At 34.8% G+C, this 10,961-nt stretch overlaps 1 protein-coding gene across 1 annotated transcript in view; it reads right to left on the reverse strand.

Moving 5' to 3' along the window:
- The window catches only part of LOC108687625 (discoidin domain-containing receptor 2-like), a 225,289-nt gene that overhangs the window by 166,357 nt on the left and 47,971 nt on the right, over nucleotides 1-10,961 (reverse strand). The gene's annotated exons all lie outside the window — the stretch shown is intronic.

A 10,961-nucleotide genomic window follows, 5' to 3' on the forward strand; every position in this document is an offset into this window, starting at 1 on the left:
GTTTGGAAAGTTAAAGTAATTAAGTTATTAAGATAAAGTTTATAATATAATATCATTACTTAATCAATATATATTTTCAATATATATATTTTAAGATCTTATATTTATAAATTGTAATATCTCTACAATCAACTCTGTACGTATTTCCATTTATAACTTTTTAAATTAACCAACATTCAATTATATAATTAGTTTTAATTGTAATACATTATTGATGCAGATGTTTCCACAAGAATAATAATAGAATTATAAAATATATATAAAATTGTAATTTAATAACAAAATAATGTGTCTTAAATACATTTTCCAATTTTGATAAAATGGAGATATCTCACAAATTTCTTCAAAACGATGGAAACATCAAAATATAAATTAGATGTTTTACTAAGCTAATAAGAGTCTTTAACGACTGTTTGATGTTATTTTCACGTGCATTACTTTCGCAAGAGACGTAATTAGCAAGTTTAATAGTTCAAATTGTGAGAACGCATGTCGCGTATTATTTTCACACCAGAAGGCGGAGATAATCTCACAGTATCTCCGATATGTCCGTGATTATACATATATCGCGCTGTGTATAGCGAAAATAGTTCCCAAGAGCATAATGCATGAACGCTTCGAGTTTCTGTCTTCAAAGCTCGTATGGAAACGTTGACCGTACATTTACAGCCATGCATGGCAAGCCATGCAAATGTACAAATTACCGTTATTCCAAAAATGAAGGAACTATTCTCTCTCACTTACAATTGATGAACGATAATTGTACAAAATTATTTGATAAATGCTTAAACACTTTCTCGGTTAATTTCATATCTCATATAATTGTTTTATTCATGCTGGTCGGAAACATTCACTTGAAAGTTTCTATGTAATTTCGCTAGCATTTAATCGCTTCAATGTCGGTTTAACACGTTTCATAAACAAATGTCCTTTTCTCTCTCTCTCTCTCTTTCTCTGTTGTCTTTTAAGGTTTGCATAGTACATACAGCGAAGTAATACAACTTCACTGTGTAATTATAATTAGATGTAATATGCCAACAGGTTACAACGAATTGTATTATTCCGTTATTCAAAGGGAAGCTCTCCGCATGATATAAATGTGACATTTCTAGATGTATTCTCAATTGCACAATCAACGCCTCGCGCATCGACGGAAATTATCGTGAGAGCGGTAATTACAAGTTTCTGCTTTGATAGGATGCATTGTGTACGCGTACATATTCGCCGTACGTTGTCACTATAATTATTACTAAACAACGCAGTTCTCGCTATTGCCAGAGCGACGGGTTGTGGCAACAATGCCGCGACAAAGCGATGTCAAAATATTAGCTGGTAGTTGCGTTTGAGTGCAATGATCACCTATGCAGCAGAAACAAGGTTTCCCCGTTGCAAATTGTGACAGTAACTCGCGTCAGAGCGTCAGCAGGAAACGTAGGAAAATTAATCGATAGAATTATCACAAGGGAGTGCGGGGAGATAATGCAAAATTTCGTCAAATCATAGGCGACGATGCGGGTTAAAGAATGGAATAAAATCGACTTGTCAATAGCACAAGGCAAATTAATGTTAAATCGAGCAAAACGAATTAGCAATCGGTCCTGTCCCACAATATCATGATGGACAAAATAATTCAGTAAATTGGTTAATCGATTAATTCGTTCAGCAAGTTAACCGGTTAACCGCAAAACATCGGATATATCGAGCGCTGTACAGATGGTTAATTGTAAGCTAAGCTACTGGCAAAGTTCCGGCTTTAAATATTCGCGCATATATCGGCGCACCATATGCATATGTTACATGTTGATGTACGTGGAAAACGACGGTGTTATTATCGTTAACCGACGTGCCTGCACGGTTGTAATCCGTCAGTGCGTTGCAGCTGACGCGTGGATATGACGAATTCCCTGTGCGCGAGTTCGGACAATCTAGCCAAGCTAGTAACAGCAAAATTTCGGCGTCCGATCCAAACAGCGTGCAATTAAAAAGATAATATGCAATAAATCATACTACTTCACTTATTATAACACGGCACTTAATCATTTTTATCATCAGTATCATCATCACTCAAGTGACTTCGATTTTTACACTTATTCTTAGATAAATATTAATTTAGAATTATAACTACAACAATTCTATATATATGTATATTTAAAAAAGTAGGACAATTGGTTTGTGCATGTTGTTCCATAATATAAATATAAAATTTACATAACATTGTCTTTCAAAATTATACTTTGTTCAATAATGATGAATGCGTTCCGTTCAAAAAATAAATTTCAAAAATTTAAATTTATTGAATCGAAATATATCACTATAAATCCGATATTCTTCCTACATGACTGGAAATACATAGTTCGAATCGGGGATATCGCTATCACACGTATGTGTCATAACCGCGAACAAGCATCGAATTGGCGGTGTTATAATTATCGTTAAACAAGCCGCTTCACGTAGTTGTACCGTACGGGCATCGCGCAGCTGTCGCAGCGAGCCGACGATTCCGCACCTGCGGGCAAAGCTTGCGCGTCAAAGCCCTGGTGAAGTATTACCTTGTGCATTCGAGTGCAATGATTACCAATGCAACGGAGCGAGCCGGCCTCGCTTTGGAAAATTTTGACTGAGTGCTGCCGCGAATGCCAGTAAAAGCTCTGGAAAAATGGATAGTGATGGAGAGACCGTTACGATAGGTATAAATTCAGTTTGCTCCACGAACTGAATTTCATCATATTAAAGTTTCGTACAAGCGCGGACCAGTATGACGAGTATCACACAAATATTTTTAGCAAAAAAACCGGAGTTCGTAGCTGCCATTTTATATCAGCGATTTGTCCGTCGAACAATTCTAATTTACTTTTTCTCTAATAGTTTATGACAGTGAAGCGATATTAGAAACGAGAAACTACTAACACACTGATATACTGAATCGGTTTTAAAATTTTTATCTGATAAAAACAGAAGCATAAATATTCATAACAAAAACTTTTCATTGGCTTATCTTTACTTTTTTTAATACGTCAGATACACATCAAATTTTTTAGATAAAAAAAAAAAAAGATTAGTTATTCTTCGTATTGAAGATTCATGATAAATTTAAACAGACATTTCAAATACTTTCGTCAAAAAAAAAGGATTGTAAAAATGAATATATTTCTATTTGTACCATGTATGAGTTAGACTGTGACGTGACTTAAAAGATAACAAATGGTTAGAAACGTTCCGAGCGAAACCGCTCGGCAATTATTGTTGAGAAATGTTGATTACCCTATTGAGCGAGAAGCTTCAGGCTATAGCTAGGAGCTTGGAATATCTATTATCTCTTTGGAAAATTCCTTTACTAGACAAGTTACGGCATTTTTTTACAAAGAATGTGCGCTTATAGATATTGATCGTTAAATTCATTCTAAAAGTATTTGTGCAGCCAATGATAAATTTTCCGCCCGTATCCGGGAAAATCATAATTTTACGCCTTCCATCGATGCCACCTTGTCATATAATGCATATAATACATATATTAATTCTTTAAAATGAACCGCGAACAAAGCTGAAACGTGGTGGCATGTTACGTGATATCGAAACGCATAAATGCACTATCGGGATCAGAAACACGTCTCTCGAATTTATATTTTGTTGAATTTTATGTCGATATGAAAACTGTTAAAATTGATTATAATCAATAATCCATAATCTAAATTAATTCACTTGATATGAGTTATCGGTTATGAAACAAATAAATATCACTACTTCACTAATTATAAGTTATTATGTAGGTTTGCAGGCATGGTGAAATGATTGGCAGGTTAGCGAATAATTTCATCTCCTTCGATATACGGTTGGATGGCATGGGATGCAGGTGCATCTTCTGTAGTATGAGAGACGATTAGCGTGGAGAAAGACGTTGACGATGTCGCGAGAGAAACAGGGGAAGCACCGGGAAGTATCGGTCGTGCTAAGTAGCGTTTAATTGAACTCCCCATTCGAGTTCGTTAGTATACGGCAGCAGTTATAGCGTCGTAGAGCAGCTTCAGGTCGACTATTAGTAAGAGTTTAATTATAATTAAACGAGATGCAACGTAATATCGGCGAGCTTATCGGTAAACAGCGCAAACATTCGCAGGTAATCGTGACGAAGAGTACTGGTGTCGTCTTGATAGAAATGACAAGATATAAAGGCGCTTTTAAGAGATAACCGGCTGAAATTACCAAGCCGCTCTGAAAGAATCCGCGTCATCAGTGGCGTGATTTCTTTGTGATCTTGAAAAAATTCGAGAAAGAAAAAGACGTATATGTATGTTGCATATACAAGTCACTTGGACGAGATCATTTTATTGATTATAAATGATAACTCGTGTTTAATTAGCAAAACTATCTCTTATTAAAGAATACCCTGTCATATAACTAATTAAGTCGTTAGATTAATTAACATCTGGACGTGATTCATTTTGCTTTAGATTAAAACTAATTAAATATCCAAGTATACTGATATGGAAAAGAGACATGCATACAATGAATTAATTGATTTTATATTTGTTCCTCTGTATGACACAAATTGTATGATACATTAATAAAAAATGTAATTCTCTATTCACGCGCAAATGTTATTTCGTAACATTTAGGAAAGAGTTATCGTACCTAAATATTTTATATAATTACTTAAGCAATATTTAGTAAATAAATGTGAAATAAATGAAATATGAATAATATAGACAAAAATTTAACAAGTCATATCTTGTTTCATAGATGTTAACATTTTAAAAAATCAGATACAATCATACTGATTAATTCTTGCCTAATTTATGTAACTGATAATAAGTATAACTATGCAATTTTATTCTGAATTTTCATATTTCCATAAGAAAAGTTTATTCTAGAATATTTTTTTACAAATCAATATCAAAATTGAAAATTAAAGAAATAATTTGAATGATATTCAACAATTCTCCTCTAAACAAATAATAAGAAAAATATTAAATAAGTGTGAAAATACAAAAATCCCAATAATTGTCCTACAGGTAAAATTCGAAAATATATTCTGTAACTTTATGTTTCAACGATGAAACAATCCAGATATAGGTAAAGCATAATTCTTCTCTTCATTCTGTAAATTTGTAGTTAAATTGCATCATGAAAAATACTGAAGTTTACCAATAAAAAAAGAAAAAGAATTCACAATAAACCGACTATGGAAATACTAAAAAATTTTCACGAGAAGCCAATAATTATATTTTTAACATCTCTAAAAATCGCCTTTAATTTCTACAATCTACAGTTTGCTGTTGTCACATGAGTTGACGATTATCAAAAGAAAATGAATATTTTTTCTCAAAATATCTACCGTATCTCTACGGTTAACAAACAGTTTTAAACATCTCGGAAGAAGCTTTTAGAAAATCACGATTCGAGGTGAATATGAAAAAACGTATAGTTCCGAAAGGAGAAAAGGACAAAGAGGAACGAATCCAGCGACCGAGTCATGAGAAATAAAGAATGGAAAACAAAATGTATGAGAGAGTCAAGGAGAAGTCGGGAACGCCGAACGGCGAAGACGGCAGGACACGAAGTAGTTCGGCCGTTTAAATCACGATTTTTCTGGTCGCACCGTCACTCGCAGAACTCGTCGATATGTCCGATCGATGTCGAACAAGGCCACTTGCACAAATCGACTATGCTTCGCGTGACAATTAGAACTACATCGAGCGCGATTAATCCTACTTCCTCACCGCGAATTATTCTTACCTTTACGTTTTTACTTCGCACATCAAGTTTCTTCTGCAAGAAAAATCACAGGATTACGAAGCCGTCAAGAACAAAATAAGCCGCCTACGTATCTGTATTGCACGAGAGGAAAAATACGGAGGAAAAAAGCGACAGATTACGAGAAAGGTTGAGCCACTTCGCTTAAGCTGGTATTAAGCACATAAATAACACAATAAAGGTAGACGCAGGAGGAAAATAAACAGAAAGAAAGGGTGAAAGACGGGAAAAGGACGCACTGCTCACCCTTTATAGTTAATGTACCGTAACTGCACAACGCGCGCCACCACATGGTAATGGATTAATTTTAAAAAGAGATTCTACCGTTGTGTAAATCGTACGAGAAATAATTTCTATTTTAGAACAGCAAGACGTACTCGGCAATTAGTGAATTAAATTATTTTATTTAAAATCTTCGGGAATATATTTCAGACGTATACTTTTAGTAATTATTAGAATTCCAATATTTAATTAATAGACAGATAAAATCACCCTGGCGAAATATATATCAATGTATAATATTTACAAATTTAAGTTCGAACGATAAAAAGAAAAAAGTTGATGTTTCTTTGTCATTATTTATAATTAATAGTGAAATAAACAATTAGAAAAAATGACTCACATCACTTGAGAAATTTGGGAGAAAAATTAAAAATTTAAGCTATTTATATATATCATTCTTCCAGCAGTTAATGCTGGGCAAATATGATTTTTAGAATGTATAAAATATAAATGTAATATATAATAAAATATGTAAAATTAAAAACCAATGTTTTCGACTTTCCAATTTTCATTTATCTTAAATTATTAGGAGAGGAGAGAGAAATATTGATCCATTAGATATTTCATATAAAAAAGAGAGATTTTTATTCAACCAATAACAGTTAATTCCCGAAACAGCTGATATGATTTACAGGATTACTGACTGTAGTGCAAGTAAGTATACTGTATGTGCACGGATCTGTCCATTCAAATCAACAAACGAATACAAATAGCATTCTTTGCGCCCGATGTGATTTATCGCGTAATGGAGCTTCCTTAGGTTGGAAAGGTTCGTTAGCGACTAAAGTATTGGCAGCTATCCATGTACTGTATTATTCACTTGCGTCCCAATCCGGCCATTGCCCCGAGCCATTGCTGCAAACCTCATATTGGTCCGTTTAGCTCGGGCAACCGCGAATCGATATTTGGTTTAATAGCCGATCTAGTCTTTGAAGGAAAAATTGAATGATTCGATGAAACTACTCAGATGACACTGTGAAAAAAATATCGAATCACATGTCGGTCATTCTCCACAAACACGCAATCATCAGCGAATTAGGGAACAAATTATTGTCCGATTGTACAAAACACCTATGGCTTGTTGGATTAATCGATTCGCCAAAGTACTGTAGACAATCGAGCATTTATAATGCTAATTGGGATGCTAGAGAAATCAAGTGAATTAATATCATTATAATTAAATAATGCAAAAAGCTACATATGCGTATGCAAATCAATGAATTCATTTATTACTTCGTTCTAACGGTATCAGCTCTTCGAATGGAAAATATCGGCTGCTCGTAATTGAAGCTCGCGCTTACCTGCTTAATTGACCATAATTAGAACAGCGATAATCATTTACGATAACAATCGATTTTAACCGAGAAAGAGTTTATGAAAATTACATTCCATTTTCCTTATCGATCCAATATACGTGGAATTTTCTCATCAGCGTAAATTTACTTCGTTGGCCCGCGACCCGGCCTCACCATCTCGGTTGCTTAACCATAACTCTCGCGCGTGCGAGCAACTGTGTAAGCTCTACATCCGGGCAGCTTTGTTAAGAAAAATAACGTATTGTGAGATATGAATTTATGTAGGTAACAAAGAAATAATTTTATAAACATCGCAGAGAAACACGTAAAGAATATCACGCTAAAAAAAGATTTATTATGTATAATTGATATTGTAATAAATTATGATTAGCAGTTTCATGACAATTTCAATGTTTAATTTTATGGACGGTTTGAGCAATTGTTAATATGTACATAGTATTCTGAACTCCTAGTAATATAGTGTATTGCAAATTAATCATACAATTGGCATGATATAATTCTACATTCAATTGTACATGCCACTCTCATTGTTAATAGAAGGGAACAAAATGACAAATTAAACGTCACAGTATGGACTTGAAAGCCGTCGATTATCGGATGCAATAAAGAATAGAAAAGTGAAGACGAGCGATGGAAATGTTCCATCAGACTATTCAACGAATAAAGTGAATATTCGATCCATCAAAAGCTTTAAAATTCGAATGCAACAAAGATGTCGATTCTCTTTTACGCTGCCAATTCGAAGACGGAATTATTCGGCTTAATTTAACGACATCTATACACCTCCTGAAATACTTGTGCGAATATTATAATTTTCTAAGGAATAAGACGTATGAAAATTTAGCGAAACGAACTAGCTATTAATCTGCTCTACCATGAGAAAGAGGCGAAACGTTATGAGGTGAAACCGTGGTTTTTCGCGCTATCATTCATGCCGCTGAATCGTGAACATACAGCGTTATCCATACAGAATCTTTATTTGCCTCGCGATGCGATTTATGCACAAAAAGATAGCAAAGACCAGGGTCGAATAGAACGCTGTTGCTGATCGAATGTAACCGCAGAAATTTATTATAACTGTGCATCGTTTATCGGGCGATATGCGTGACACGTCCTGTCCAGAGGTAATCAATCATGATGTTACTTTGATTACCACCAGGAAAATTAACGATTTGCACGATATAACAATAACAACTATATTCAATTTATGGATATGAAGTAATTTTTCTATCTCCCTCTTCTTTCAGATATACATCTCTTGTTCGATTAGACCAATTCATCGACATTTTTCTCTTATTGCTCTTCGTGTCGCGCCATTTAAAAATCTTTTTAAAACATTTGATCAAAATAGCAGCAAAATAGCGGGAAAATTTATCAATATATCTAAAACGAGCCTTCTATTTCTCGGTATATTTCTCCAGCTGCAAAAGGAAAGCGGCATCTCGGCGAAACATGTTCGCGCTATCATTTATAGCGCCAGCGCGTGTATGTTGTGCTGGTATCAGTTCGCGTAAAATATTTGTGCATCTCTGGTACGTCAAAAAAAAAGGACAAAGGAAGAAAAGAGGAACGCAAAATGGAGAAAGAGCTGCAAAGCCAGCTCGGGAAAATGTCTGGCCTAGGAATGGCTATGCGAGCGTGCTCTACTTTCCACGCTGATACGGCATGTCCGCCGTGTAAAATAAAACGCGTACACGGCGCACTTTGCCACGACCGAAATTCTCAAGCGATCCACGATGTTTTTTATTCTCATTTCGCTTCCGTACCAAATTGACCAGCTAGCACCGTTTATATCGCGTTTAATATTGGCCCGCACGGTGAATTAAAATGCGATAAAGCTTCAAGCTGGTAGACATTGTAATTTTTCGTTACACGCGTAATGCAACGGTTGTACAAATAGATTAAACAGAAAAAGAAAGAGAGGAAAAAACGTATAATAGTCCGTGGCGACTGATAATCTCACTCTACCTGGTTCCGAGCAAACTCTTTTACGTTTTTACGCTCGTTCGATTTGTACACGCTTTGCGCTTTGCTACGATATCCGTTAAAATCTTCTCACGTGCCAAATCAAGGAACAGAGTGCAGCGTGATACGAAACTTCGACAAGTTCCGGTCTAACCGACTAATTTCTACGGATCGGAATCCCGAGCAAAAGTTTCGACTATACGGTACTTTTAAAGCTATGATTGTCAGTTTAGCTTACCTAGTTTACTGTAGGTAAGACTTCGTCTACCTTTCCTGTCCGCCGTCAAACGAGTATACCTACTGCGCGTACTAACTAGTTTCAAACATAAACAATAAGAGATCGTTGGCACGAATTCTCTTCTAAATTGCGGTGCAAATCGTTATCACAAATTTATTTTATCCGATTGCTATTAATCTTACTCGAAATCTTTACATAGCCACAAGAGTTATATGTGTGTATAATAAATTTAAAATAATTTATATTAAATGAAAGAAAGCTGTGTAAAACTACATTTACAAATTTAAATAGAACAAAAAATGTGTCTCGCATTATTTTTTAAAAAATATTAAAGCATAATATATTAGAAATTGCATAAAAAACACACAATTTCACCTAGTTATTTTACCTAGTTATAATATATAACTCTAATATTATAACTTCAAATTCTTTACAGAACGTTACATTAAAAAAAATTATTTTAAAAAAAGATTTAATATTTAAAAAAATTTATCAAAATTAATATCTATATTAAAATAAATAAAATTATGATATTTCTCTTCTTCTAATCTCTTCATTCTAAAATTTACTATTTATACGTGCTGATATATTACGTTGCAAGGTGAACAATATTTCAGACTTAACGAAAAAGGTCGTGTCCAATCCTTAGTAATAACTACCGTACAAGAACGATGACGCTCTACGTTCGCTGGATGACAATAAACGTTCCGTACCGGCTTGTTCCTGAAGTGAAGCGTGCACGGCGCAAAATAGAGGAAGCACGGAAGAGAAAAGCGCTTATCCCAGGAGCGATTCCGGTCGCACGTGACAAGGACACTCTCGTCGGTCGCGTTGCGGTCACAATTTCCAAACTCGCGCGACTACCCCCGCGTGAGTCCCTTATTTAGGAGGAAGTGCTGTCCCTTCCCACGAGGGCATCAATTTCTCGAGCACGCGCGATGTACCGCAACGTTTACGCGGAAATTCCGTGCAGCACTCTCCCAACTAACTTGTCCCCAGGAGCCTGTAAGACGTATCTCAATCCTTGCGACGCGGGCGACCGTTTCGCCTCGTGTTAACTTATTTTTCCAATATCTGCTTTATTACAAAGTGCCAATAATGATATAGATGGCTGCATCGGTATCGATTATTTTATTGCCGTTGATTAAACGCGCAGCACCTTCCGAGCAATATTAGCTCGTTATTCACCACCTAATACATACCATGTCATACCCAGATTTTCATGCATTAAATGCTTGCTCACAAATAGCTCTGCTTTTTAAAGTATATTAACCGAATAATCGTTCGATTATCTCTATAATACAATAGTACAATTTTTATTGCTGTATTAATTAACAATATTAGAAAAAATATATTTTTTAATATTATTTACAATTAAATTATTATTATTTTTTTATTGTTTAGATTTT

Source organism: Atta colombica, unplaced genomic scaffold (genome assembly GCF_001594045.1).
Source record: "Atta colombica isolate Treedump-2 unplaced genomic scaffold, Acol1.0 scaffold210, whole genome shotgun sequence".
NCBI lineage: Eukaryota > Metazoa > Arthropoda > Insecta > Hymenoptera > Formicidae > Atta > Atta colombica.